Source organism: Athene noctua, chromosome 4 (genome assembly GCF_965140245.1).
Source record: "Athene noctua chromosome 4, bAthNoc1.hap1.1, whole genome shotgun sequence".
Lineage (NCBI taxonomy): Eukaryota > Metazoa > Chordata > Aves > Strigiformes > Strigidae > Athene > Athene noctua.
Genome location: NC_134040.1, coordinates 35,800,227 through 35,814,188, shown reverse-complemented (window position 1 = coordinate 35,814,188; position 13,962 = coordinate 35,800,227). Strand labels below are relative to the sequence as shown.

General features: G+C 42.9%; 1 protein-coding gene across 2 annotated transcripts in view; it reads left to right on the top strand.

Moving 5' to 3' along the window:
• Positions 1-989: 989 nt before the first annotated feature.
• The window catches only part of SMAD1 (SMAD family member 1), a 48,427-nt gene continuing 35,454 nt past the window's right edge, over positions 990-13,962 (top strand). The window contains exon 1 of one of the 2 annotated variants that reach the window (XM_074904996.1): positions 990-1,304. The gene's annotated coding sequence lies outside the window, so the exon portion shown is untranslated. Of the gene's footprint in view, positions 1,305-2,849; positions 2,968-13,962 lie in introns of those variants that run through there. The other variant, XM_074904997.1, reaches the window with a different exon arrangement.

The following is a 13,962-nucleotide window of genomic DNA, read 5'->3' as shown; positions in this document are numbered from 1 at the left end:
GGTTAATACCATACCTAGAACTTCACAGGCATGTGAAAATTTACCGGTATAGGTATAGAGATGTAATTATGCCAGGATAGGTGTATTGTAATATTTTGCTATGTAGAAACATCTTGCACTTGTTACTTCACATCTCCTTCCGTGAATGATGACTGGGTAAAAGCCAAAACGTTTGTTAAAGAATCTGTTTCAGTTCGATCCTACTTGCGCTATGCTCATCTGGGCCCTGTAAAGAAACATAGTGGGTAAGAGAGACTTCCCGTTCCTCAAGCAGGCTTCACACTTTCAGCGAGATCCACTTTTGAGCAGACACTTGCAGGTTCAGAGTTCAAATTAACTTCGAAGGGCCATAGGGGTGAGACTACTGTGTATCTGATGGCACAGATAGGGCCTTTAGTGCCCTGCTCTTTAATAGGTTTACTTGAAGAAATTAGGATCAACTGCAACAGTACCTATGGCCAGGGTCTTGATCTGGGGAATCACCTGTGAGGAAGAGGCAGGACGAAGTCCAGTTCAGTCCGAGCCATCACAGGAGTTAACTTCAGCGGCGAGTCCCACAGTTACCTGGCGCTTCCTTCGCTCGAAGCCCCGGCTGCCCGAGCCCCTCAGCCACCGGGCCCCGGGGGCGCTCAACCGCCTTTTACACCTCCGCGGGCTGCCCAGCAACGGCGGCCTGGGGGCCGGGTGGGCCCTTGGGGCTTACGGCAGCGGGACGGGGAGGGGGGGCCCGGGGGCTGCAGCCGCCGGAGCTTCCCGCCGCGCTCCTGAGGGGCGGCCGCGTGCCGGCGGCGGGCGCGCGCGCGCGCGCGCTGGGGAGAGGATCCCGTGCGCGGGCCGGGGGCGGGAAGGAGGGATAGGGGAGCGCGCGCCCGCGCGCGTGCCGGTGAGCTGCGCGCTGGCGGGCGGGCGCGCGCGCGGCTCCGACTGCCTGACGCCAGCCAGACCAGATCGATCCGGCCCCCCCCACACCCCCCCCCTCCCTCCCTCCCTCCCTCCCTCACCGCCCGGCCGCCGGTAACAACTTCGCGTTCCCCTCGCCTCGCCTCTCTTTGCTGTCCCCGCTGGCCGGCCGTGCCTGCACCGCCCTCCTCCTCCTCCTTCCCGCCGCTCCCCCGGGTGGTCCCCGGCTCCGGGGGCCCCCGCGTCGGGCCGGGCCGGGCAGTGGGGAGCGGCTCCTCCGCGCCGCCGAGGGAGCGCAGCCCCGCTCTCCTCCTCTCGTCCCCGGCATGATGGCGTCCCTTCAGCAGCCCGGGGGAGACCCGGCGTCGCTTCCCCGCCGGTCGCTCCCGGCTCGAAGTTTGTGGGTAGGTGCCGCGTCGGGCCCGGCGGGAGGGAAAGCCCTTCCTTCCCTTACCTTCCCCGCCGGGCAGCCGCCCTCCTCCAAGGAGAAGCCTCTGCTTGGGCCGCGGGGCTGCGCCGCGGCCGCCGCCCGGCCCCGGCCCCTTTGTGCGCCCCGCGGGGGGACGCGGCCGAGCCCCGGCCAGACGGGGCAAGTGCCCGCCTTTGTTTTTGCGAGGGGAAAGTCTTTCGCCCCTTGCCTCGGCCGGACCGTATCCCTGCCCGCTTAATTTAATTTCTCCCCTTCCTTTCTTCCCCCAATCTCCTTCCCCTCTTTTTCTTCATTTTTTTTCCTCCCTTTAATGACAAATCTGTGCTTAGAGGTCAAGGAAAGTTCACTTAATTTTTTTTCTCCTCCCTGTGAGAAGGTTTGGATGCATGAGATTTTCCCCTCCTTAATGTAGTTTCTTCGTATACTCGGGCTCTGCAGCCAAATAATCTTATCCTGAATATAGATCTTGAAAGCTTATTAAAATTTACTGGTGTGGAAATATTCATTCATGCGTTCGAAAGAATCTGGGCCAAATCCTGACTTTTTTTTTTTTTTTTATATGTATAAACTGAATTAAGTGGTAGTTGTGATCGAGGAAGGGTTGCTGTGCTTGCTCTTTTGTTAGATCAATCCGAACAAAAATAGGAGGTCTGACAACAGTTTGGTTTTACGAGTTTATTCCGAAAAAAAATAATCTGTTTTTTGTTGGGGTTTTTTTTGGTGTGTTTTAGGAAAAAATGGTGCTCGCTGCATGTAAAAAAAGGCAACAGTTTTATTTGGGAAAGGAGAAGTGGCGTTAGATCCAGGTGGGGAGGAGGAAAAGTGGATGTGTATTTCAGATGTGAGCAAATGGAAAAGATCATTGCGTGAAACATGTCAGTGTTTAATGAATGTCAATGTTAAAGATTCGGCGTCTTGAAACTAACGTGCTTAGGAGAAAGCTGTATTTCCAACATGTCATAGCCGAAAGTTCAAATCTCTTTTGCATACAGAGATGTCAAAAATACAGTCAAAAAGAGAAACAGACCCCCTGATAGTTACATGTGTTTTTAAGCAGCATTTAAGACTAAGACTAAACACTAATCCAACCCACAGAGACCACTTTTCTTTGCAGGCGTTTGTCTGTAATTCCGCGAGTCTTCACTCGCTGTCTGCACCTTGTCCTGTCAAACAATAGGAGCAAATCGAGTGAGGGAATCTGAGGTGTTAACGCTCATTTAATTTTTTTCTTTTACTTGTCAGTAATTACTCTGCTGAATTATGGGAGGTGCGTTTGTTTGCTGCAGTGGATTAATAGTCATTTTACTTCCCCATTGAACCAGAGAGCAGTGCTATGAAGCTTTTCAGAGGTTCTCATTGGATTTCAGTGCAAGTTTTGAGTGCTTGCTTTACTGTGACTGGAAGAGCATCGATATGAAAACGAAAGATATCTAAGTCCTTTCTGAAGTTCTTGCTCTGGTCTTAGGGGTGAAATCTTGCAATTTACTTCAGACTGTAAGCTTCAGAGAAATTTCCCTTGATTCGGGTGATCTAGAAGACTTCCATAGCTACCAGAGAGGATCAGTTCAAGGCGTGATCAGGTTACCCTAAGGGTAGGGATTTGTCCTTGCTTCGGTTTTGACCCCATCAACCATTGGGTATGTAATCAAATACATTTTTTTCCTACTCTGTCCTGTTCAAATTGCCTTTTTTGTGTACCCTTGAAGAGATGATGATCCAGTACATGTGAGAAAAGTGGCTGAATACACAGATGGAGATCTTTCTGTTTCTGTATAAATATTAACTATCAAATCAAATGTTTGAAAGCTGATGCATTTGGTGTTTGCTTTTCCTCTGTAGTTGGAACACAAAGTAAAGAGTTGAATGTAAGGAAAAGCCATACAAAGGTTAATAAAATTCCTAATTGTGTTTCTGAATGCTGGGAAATTATTCAGATTAAATGATGAGTTTCTTTGCTTGGTATAATGATTTAAATTTTAAAAATGAAGGGGTTGGGACTTTTTGGTTGTGTTTTGTGTTTTTTTTTTTTTTTAAATTTTTTTTTTTTTAATTGAAGTATGAATGCACTTCATATTGTGTGTAGCCAGTTTTCTGCTCTGAAGCCGAAGTTGTGTGTGTAAAATAAAAGCTCATTCGAGTCGTCTCACAAGCCTAATGGAGGCATCATCTCAGCTTTATAAATAATGTAAGTTGTGTATAATGTGGAGTCCCCAGAGACTGCAGAGAAAGCATCATTACCAGCCTTTTCAACCTGCTGGAGATCTTAAATTGATTTACAGCACTGAACTGGTGCAAAATGATACATCAGGATGACACAGGGTCAACCTGTAAAAGTCTATGATGTGAGCCCGTTAGTTCAGTCATCATAATTAAACCATATTATGAGGGCAGCGAAGCAAGTGTCTGTGACATGTCCCATTGTGCTTCAGATATGGGTGGTTTAAGAATCAAATAAAGAGCGCACCATGTTTATTATTTAAGTTGTGCAAAGAGTAATTGAAATTAAAGCTTGTGGCCCTGTGAAGAATAAATGCTGAACCAATTTAGGTTGACTCAGCCTCTTTCTTGCACTCATTAGTGACTGAAATAGATGGAGGCATGGGCAGCTTGGAGGTGTGTGTGTGGGGAAGTGGTTGTGAGTGAGTATCTGAATTTTACATAACCCTTCTCAAGCATTGAAATCAGCTAGACTTTACCTGCAGACTGTGCTATCAGACATCAAAGGGACAGGCAAACAAGCTAATTGTTTGGGCTTTTCCTCTAGTATTTTTATCCGACTAAAGTTTGTAACTGCCTGTTGAAATGTTCCTGCAGATCTGAGTTCTTGTATAGGTCAGAACATTTTAGTCACATCTTGAACTATATGTGCAAACTTATTTTAGAACAGAGACTGTAATTTTGAGTACGGGTTGGCATAGGACATTCTACTTTTTTTTTTTTTTTTTTTTTAGTGAAGGCAACTGTGGATTCAGATCCATGTTTCTGCTCCAAATAGCTTAGAGGGTAGCATGCCACAGATAGTAGAACATTTATCATATACTAAACATCTTAGGTCTTGCTGTTTCTGCTAATAAAATCAATATGAAGTGTTTCAGGAAAAAACCTGCTAAAAGTCCTTTTTCTTTACTAGTCAGTGCTGCTTGGTCATTTGAGAGTTTTGTGCGTATTAGTGGTTAAACCAACTCCTCATACCTGAATTGGTGTGAACTCTGCACTGCATCTCCCAGCCAAGAGAGAAACAGCTCTTAGTCATAAATGTAACTAAAAATATAGTTTTAAAGGATACAAGAGAAGCAGAGAAAATAAATGGTCACTAGTGGTGAGAGATCCATTAGTCTCCAGGTTCAGTTGTATCTCAACAGCACGTGCTTTAGCTAAGGTGCTTTCTGAGTGGCAGATAAAAGAATTAAAGCTGGCTTTTGGGTGCAGTGTCTTATAAAACGTGGATATGGAGCTCTCTTCTGTTGTAGCAATGCAGATGGATAAATGATACCACCTTACTGAAGAGAGAGCTGTAAAATCTGTGAAAATGAAAATCGGAGTTCACAAATTGCTTTATGGTTAAGTGATTCTACTTTTTTTTTTCTTTCTTTTCTTTTCTTTTTTTTTTTTTTTTTAATTTATGGTTTAGGTTTTGATGACAAACTCACCCAGTTGTGCTTTCAGAGTGGGGAAATATCTGTTCTGCCCATAAAAACTTCACTTGTTTCCCTCTAGTAGCTGCAGATGAGTATTCTTCCACAGGCCTTTCTTCTGTGTATAGCAGTGTCCCAAAAAATTGAATACATGTGAGTCTTAATAAAGATGATTTTCAGTTCCTAGAAGTTTACCTTTGAAGTTTACTGAACAGAAAATTTGAGTTTAAAACATAAACAACAAATTGGCATGTGTGGCTTGAAACACTGGTGACTTAAAGGCTCATCTACGCAGGCATCTTGCACTTTTGTAGCTATTTTGCTCAAGCTACGATAGTGTAACTTTAGAACAAGCGAGTTTCGCTTGGGATGGGAAAGAAGTTATTTTGAATTGATACTTCTTAATTGATGGAGTTGTATCTCTGCAGGCTGTTGTATAATTGTTTCCATTGGAATGTCGCTATTCTTCAAGATTCAGAATAACCAGAGAAAATGTTAGATTGGGCCTTTTGTGAAGGGCTTTGCAGAGGGTGGATTCAGGGGTGAGGAGAAGGACACTCTTGGCTGCTAATGACTGCCACAAAGATCCCTATCCTCCTCGGAGGACAAATGTTAATTTGCATTACAGAAGCTTTTCGGTTTTGTGTGTATTTGAGTGGGGGGGGTGTCTTTGTTTTTTTAAACAGGATAAAGAAGGCAAACATTTAATAAAATAAACAGGCTAATTTCAAGGAATGTAAAGCATTTTTCAGAATGAACCCAGGTTGTACAGGATCTCTCCCTGCTTCAGTTTTATGCCTGCATGTCTTGGCTTTGGAAGTGCTTCGCAGTTGAATAGGAACAACGATCGAGCACACTACTTCTAATTAGACTGTGTGAGGTCAAGTATTCAGTGCGTGTAAGGTTGAGCTCTGCTGAGTTGGGTCCATTTTTATTTATTTTTTTGGGGGGGAGGAGGGAGGCTGTGTATCTCAGGTTCTGTGGCACCAGGATTGCTGAGGTGGAAGTGCTGTGCAGCTGTGTGCCCACAGTGCTGCCTCCCCCCGATAGCCATGCTGTGTGTGACACAGCTGCTGGGCTGAGCTGTCATCAAATTATGAAGGGTTTTCTGCAAGTACGGATTCCTTTACTCAGTTATACTCTTCTTGCGCGTGTTGTATCTTGGGAGACTGTGAAAACTGAGTATAGATCAAGAGTTGAAACTTTTTTTTTCCCTCTAGACTTGCCAGTGCAGGGAACCTGACCAGTACAGCTATTCTAGACACTTGCACAATTCAGTCATTCTAACGTAGCTCTGTAATTGTTCTGGACTGTATGTCACTTTAATTTCAGTGTGGGGTATCCACTTGGGAGAGTGATATTAGAGTAGATGTCACCAGTCTTTCTCATTTAGTTCTTCCCCCACCCTTTCCCTAGCATGCACAGGCAAAGTGTGGAGTACAAGGAGGAAAACAAATTATTTTTAAACATGCCTTTATATAAGTCATTATATTTAGGCACTGTTCAAAGCAGTATCATCCAAAGGCAACTATTATGTTGACTTGGCATGTAAGTAAATCATTAATGTGGTTCGCCAGTGATTTCTGAAGCATCATTTCATATTTCTGTGTTTATAAAGGGAATGCTCTTCCCAATATGGCAACAGATGAGACTGTCTGAATAAGTCAGTATAGACAGTCTGAATTATAGCACTTAATGGCGTTCAGAAGCATTTCACTTGCATGTTTTTGTCATTAAAATCATTAAAATTCCAATCCACATCAAAGTGATCTATGGACTATCAATCCAATATTGGGTGACTTGGAAACCCATTAAAAAGTTTGTACAATGCTAAAGTGATTATAGACAGAATCACGAGAGTTTTCACTGTCTCCTTGCTTCTGTCCCCAGCATGGGTGTCAGAGTCATGTCTGCCCTCCAGCTTCGACTGATGTAGTAGTCAGAACTATCTGAGGGGAAGTTGAAAACATACCCTGTTAATACAGATTTTATGCATGAGTAGAAGTTGGAGTTCAGGATTTACAGTGTTACAGAGTTTCTTCTATAGAGGTTGCAAGATTGGTGTACATGTTTAAAAACTTGTCTAGGTAGATGAAAGCAAAAAAGCATGTGTACACACAGAGCTAACACCTGACTCTTAAGTAGCAGGTCAAAAGGTTTTCTATGAATTCAGAGAATCCTTTATGTTCAGATTTCTTGGGGCATACAGTGACCGTAGCTGATCATACTTTTGCTTGCTTTTCTTCCTCACTTTTTTCAGTATTGCGAATTAGTATCTCATTCTTCTGTGTTTACAGGAAAGACTGATTTACTGAGGATATTTTTCTTATAAATCATTTCAGACTTCTGATTTCAAGCATTTTAAGGCATTGACAATAATAGCAGCATTCTGTCTGGCATAGTGTGATGAACCAGGGCCTGAGACTTAAAGATAATTTATTCTTGTGCTGGGTTATTAGGGTTATTCACACTTGATAGGTATGCTCTGTGTGCTTGTGCACATATGAGTGCCTAAAATAACATTCACTGCTGTTGAAAAATTATTTACATCAGATAAAGGTAGACTAAACCTATATATAGTTGAGAAAAGCCTGTAAATTTATCAGGGTGTGTGTATGTAATAACTATTTATATATAAATACTTAAATGCTGTTTAATCGGTTTTGGTAAAGATGAAGTAAATAACTGGAGAATCATGTTGCAACAAATTGTGTCTTCCATTTAAATGTGTTTCTAGGGGTGATAGGAGGAGGAAACATCTGCTGTTTGGTCAGATGCTGTTAATGAGTTGCATATTTGACTTTATTCTACCAGTACATTTCGCCTTTGTATCTGTTAGATTTCATTTGGATATTCATGTGGGAGGAATTAATCAAATGTCCTTGCTGTCTTACGTGTACGTTACTAGTACGGACTTTTATTCAGCTGACCTACTGAGAGAAAAAATATGGCTTGTAACTAGCTGTATTTCCTAAAGAGTGGAGAATGGACTCTCAGAAATTTTTTCCAAGACTAATTTGGAAGTGTGTGCGAGGGTGGAAGGTGGTGTGGAACTGATATCTCCTGCTGTTTCATTCCATAGTTTAATTCTCTGTGGTGTCCCTCCCTGTAAATTATAAAGCTGAAGAATAGCAAAAGTGTATGGGTTGGGGGTTGGTTTGGGATTTTTTTGTTTTTTAACTCTGTCTTTCTTTCTAGCCCTCCCAAGGTGCTGCACAACAAGCTCTGCTAGTATTTTGGTAGGACAAAAAGGTTGGCAGAACACCTTTGCTCACTGTTGGCCAGTTGTTTTTTGTTGGTGGTTTTGTTTGTTTGTTTGTGTTCCCCCCCCCCCCCCCCGGGTTTCTGAGTTGTGTTGTATGAAACAAGAAAGTTGCTTTCAAGTTAGATCACTAGCACCTGCTTAGGAGTGTAGATTCTGCTCACACATCCTGAAAAGTTACTAAAACTGGCTCAGCAATAAAACACAGTTCCATTTGATGAAGGGTCTTTCTCTTGATACCTAAATGCTCCATTGTGAAATTTGACACTGTTGTGTTTTTCTGACTGAAGTCTTCTTTGAGGAAGGCAGTTTTGGTTTGGTTTTGTGGCTTCTTACCAGGGCTGTATGTGAAGCAAGGTGACAGTGATGAGGACTTGCATTTTAGTGGAATGAAGCTATACATGAAGCCAAACTTCAGCAGTACAAGCAGTGAAGGAAGGATGAGTGAGGCAATTCAGAAGACTTCCGTCTGCTTTGAAAATATTCCAGAAGTTACATAAAATTTGGAGAGGGATTATTTGTCATTATATTTTTGACTGCTTTGCCTTCTGCTCTCCGTGGTTTGTATCTGAAATTCTTAAAAGTAGTACAGTAAGGTCACAGGCCATTTTAAATAGGACTTGGTGAAGTGGTCAAAATCAGGGAAACTAAGTGATCTGATTGAGATTTTCATCGTAATTTGTGAGTCTATTTTTTGTAGAATTTGGGACACATCTTTTATCCTCCATTGAAATGTATGATTTTTGATTAATAGCACTGAATCCATTGAGTTTGACTTCATGGTGAAAATGCCATATTACTTTAAAAAGCAATTCTCTCATGACTCTGCCTATGCATGGCAAATAGAGCTCAGACCCTACCTCTGTCTAGAAGCACTTGATGTGATTTTGTATTTCTGCTGTGGCAAGCAGAGTGCCGTTTTCCTGAGTCAATTGTTTTTCTGATGTGGACCAACTTCTTGTTTTCAAATGATTAGCAGGTGGTTCTTTCGAGAACTTCAGGGAATTATAGGATGGTTGAGATTGGAGAGGACCCCTGGAGGTCATCAATCCAATCCCCTGCTCAGACCTGGTCACCTAGGTTGCCCAGGACAGTGTCCAGATGCCTTCTTTTTTCCCAGTTGTATGACACAACAGCAAAGAAAGCACATCTGAAATTTATCTAGACCTTCTCATAGACCTGAAAACATGTACCTGATGGCTTCAGTGATTGTTAAATGCGTAATGTGATTACACTGGTTTAATTTCAAATGGGTAGTCTTTCAGTAATCTCAAGCATGTCTGAAGTGTTTGCTTCCCTGAGCAGAGGTGGAATGGGGACATGAGGGAGACAGAGATTCGACTCATGTGGCTTTACTGAGCTCTCACCATGAATCTCCAGTGTTGAGGGCCAGAGTTTCATCTCCCTTCACAGTCTCTTTGTCCTTCCTGTTGTCATCAGACACTTCTGCCTTTTTATGACTGAGGTGATAGATAAAACAGACATTGGTTATGTCTTCATCCTCATTCTGCTAATTATCTAGTGAATGCAGTGACAAACTATACCATTTTGAAAATGTGAATGTTGGCCTTGCTGAACATGTTGGAAAACCTGGCTTACATATAGGTCACCATCTCAGCTATTACAGTTTCCTGTTTTGCATTTTTGCCCGCTGCTGGCTTTACAGTCTGGCATGCTTAATAACAGGCCCTTTATTATCTGTGTTAGCTAGTATTGCTGTACATGCTTCCACTTGGATGTAGTAGCCAAAGGAAAAATCTTTGTCTTTATTAGCTTAAAAACTTCAGATCACGTAATTATAGTTTCTGTAATGTGTCATATTAGATTTAATCTGGAAAATAGTTTATAAATACCCTCAGCTTAAAGCTCTGTAGTGTGTGGTATTTTTTGGACAGATGGATATGAAATTACTCTTTTTTTTCCTGAAGTTTGCTGTCTAGTTACTTAGAGCAGGAGACAGCGGTAGCAGAGAGGGGTTGAAGTGCTTGCTAGAGCCTTTGGTTATTCAGAACCAGCTAGGGCAGAGCTCATTACTCTGGGGATGAGACGAGGTTTTGCAAATTGACTGAAGTGCTCATGTCTGAGTGTGAGCTGGTCTTAGTCCTGGATATAATTTAAAATTAGGGGGATGGCAGCTCCATAGGATGGAGAGAACTCTTAAGAGTTTGGTTTCTCTCAACCCCAGTCACAGATTTCACCTGTGTTGGCTGGGTGACTTTGGTGCTCATCCTGCTCTGAGCTGATCTAGCTGTTCTGCAGAATGGGTTTTTTTGTCAGGTTAGGAAGGTGAATCGGCTGACAGACTAAGCAAGGGGAAATTATGTTGGAGTACCAAAGCTGGCACAAGGGAGTAAAAGGAACCTATTTCTCTTTGGGTAGGAGGAGGCCGTTAGGCTGCTCATCTGCTTGTGGACCTGTGACCATGCTGGCCCAAGGCAGCTGTTGGAGGTAGCCAGTTATAAACAAGTACTGTAGTACTCCCAGCTGAAGACTTCCTTAATATGCTTGCCAAGGAAAGGTCTAATTTACGGGGTTTTTTCCCCAGATACTTGTGCTGGTGATTAGCATGGTGAGGTTAGACTGCCAACAGTTAAGTCAGTCACAAAGCCCCAGTGTAGTTATATTGGCAGCAAACAGACAGTGATTAATGATACAGTGTATTTCATGGGGGGTGAGGGAAGGTGGATAGTGAGGAACACTTAAACAAGTTTTTCTAGTCAAGTGCTGTTTTGCTAGTAGAAACTGAAAGCTATATTAGAATGTTTTACTAGTTTAATACCGCCATATGAGCAGAGCTCATCTAGTGCACATTCTGTATGAGATAGGATAAATGTTTTTACTCATGGGGAAAGAATGTCCTCCAAGTTTAGTAGTAGAAACTTTCTTTTCCCCTTTAGAGGATGAAATAACTTGAAACAGCTAGCAGACCAAGTACTGTTAGCAGCAGCATTATCAAGAAATTAGAGAAAAGATAAATATTAAATCCATTAAAAAGTTTTCTGTAAAAGCAGGCTGGTGTTACCAGAAATCACTGTGAGTGAAGACAATTAGGGTACCTGAAGCTGGTAGGTGCTGTAAGTGCTGCTTGTAGCTTTCCTGGGTTCTGCACCACCATGTAAGTCACTTTTAAATTTTTGGCTTTTCATCCACTTTTCTCAAAAAAACCTTAGAAAGGTCATGTTTTAACTGTATGTGGTAAATGTGTTTACAAACTCTTACTTTTTCTTGTTACTGCTAGCTATTTAACATCTTCAAACAATGTGTCTTTGTAATATATTTCTTAAGTTCAAGGAACTAGACTATCTACTAAATCAAAATGTAAACTTCAGGCATTTTCCCTAGTTGCAGTGCTGGAGCAAGGTTCTCACTGTATTCCCTTGTAGCCTTCCACTGTGCCAAGGAACTATCCAGACCTTTGGGAACCTGATTGTAATTTTTTTTTTTTTCCCTCTGGCTTGGCTACAGGCTTTTTTGAAATTTAGTTCTGTGCAGAAAACATCACCTAACGTAACTGGCATAAACACTCCAGGGCTGTTTACTACAGTTCCTTGGATAACTGTTCCCTTTGCCCTTGTCCCCACTAGTTTATCAGCTATGACTCTTGCTCATGGTCAGACCCAATGAATCCCCTGTGGTTTATGAACTGGGAGCAGCTGAGAACTGGGAGCACTGGTGGCAGGCTGCTTGCACTCAAGTCTTTTGTTTCTAAGTATAGGCAGGTTTCCATCACACCTTTGCCTGGCTTCTTGCCTCCTGTGACATGGGACACAAGGGTGCTCAATCTTCCAGGCCAGCCAGCAGTCAGCGTTGTTTAAGGCTAAAGATTTGTTATCTCAGGAACTGGAGAGTACTGGTTTCAGCTACAGAATTAAAGGCATCTAGATTGTCAGCTTAAAAATAAGGAGTCTGAAATCATTGTGTGCTCTTTTTGTACACTAGCTTTCAGCCTAGAAGTAAGTAGACTTGGAAAGCTGCAAGACCTGGAAATTCGTCCTTCCAGTCTAACTTTGCAATGTATTCAGGGATTGGAGTCCTTCTGTCCTCTCTACTAGGACAGCTATGACTGTTCAGTAGCAGGCAGCAGTGGAAAATCTGGGAAGCATTATGGCTATTTTAGCTAGCCTGCTGCTGACCCTGCAGAGCATGTGGTGTTTGGGAAATACTGTGTTTTGGTGTCTCATTACTAAGGTTGCAGTACTACAACTTTACAAAATCTGAATTTTGAGACTTTAAACTGGTCTTGGAAAACTATGGTGAAATGAATAATAAGTTTAAAAAAAAATTCCATAAGCAGAGTCATGTAGGCTCCATTAGTAAAAAAAGCTCGCAGATAAGGAAAGGGCACTGGGTAATTCTTTATGTGGCTTGATTCCTCCTCCAATATCATAAAAAGCTTACAGATAACCAGGGGATCAGATAGATAGATTACAGTCGTTTTGTTGTGTTGTAAAACTTCTGTATTCCCAGTAAGCAATGTAGGAGGATATCTCCCACTTCCTCTCAAGCTATGCGGTTCCCAAGTGCTGTATGAACTACCAGTTCCTATCTGTGGGTTGAAGCCTTTGTACAGAACCTTCCAAAGCCTTGATCTCAGGAATACGAGAAAACAGTTTGACGTGAGATTCTGCAGATGTTCTGGCACAGAGCTGTGACAGCTGTTTTTGCCTCATCCTGCAGTTTTTTCGGATCTCGCTGACTCCTCACGTATGCATGTGCCCTTGGTTTGTGCTTTTAGAAGGGGAAAGGTGTGTCTGTGACTTCTGGGTCTGTGCGTGGCTGTGCCCTGTTGGCAATAGTTAGAAGGCACTTCTGTTGGCTGCCTTGAGTGTGGTAGTGCCGGCATGTGCCCCAGTCTCAGGTGCCTTTGCCCTCTGACCCCATGCTGCAGTTAACGCTCATCAGTTCTTGTTCAGGGCAAGTTGCCTCTGGCTGAGTGACTTCCTCCATGGTGTGGAGGTGTTGCTTGGGGTAATAGCACATGCTCTTATGGAGCTGTCTTGGTGCCGTTGTGCCAGCAAACGTTTTGTGCCGGTGGTCACCTCCCCAGCGTTCTTTGTCTAATACTTGCCTCTCATTCAATGGCTTTCAAGAGTGTTGTTCTCCACTTGTTAGTAGGAGAAGCTAAGGCTTGACATGAGAAAATGGCTTGCCCAAGGGAAATAGAAGCTGTGTCTCTTGAGCAGCAGCCCAGCACTCTCCATGACAGTACTCTTGCCAACAACGTTTTACAGGCTTAGGCATGGCAGGAAAAAATTGCACTGATAGCAAATTCAGTTGCAGTCAGTAGACTTCTTTGGATTAAAACACCCCTGAGAATGAAGCTTTTAGACTTCATTGGTGAACTGACTGTCATCTGGAAGGATGTTGGCCTCGAACCACAGTAGCGTGCGATACCTGTTTTGTTCCAAGTGTGCCTGCGAGTTCAGGGGAAAGCTCCTAATGCCTTGTCTTCATTTGAAACAATAGTTGTTTCTTTGGCTCTGTAGAGTAATTGTCTGGATGAAAACATTTGTAAAACTAACATGTAAGTGCCTTTGTAGTTGCGTGTCAATAGCTTTATTCCTCCACAAGAAGAGTTTTTAATATTGGTGACATTGTACCCTGCTCTAGGATTACATTGGGGTGTAGATGAAGGCAGTTCATGTTTTTAATGTAGGTTAGCGCAGACTTGTACCTTGCCTGTCAGTAAAGGCCTTGACCAACCTAGATCTGTGTTTGCTGGTGTATTTTAAATG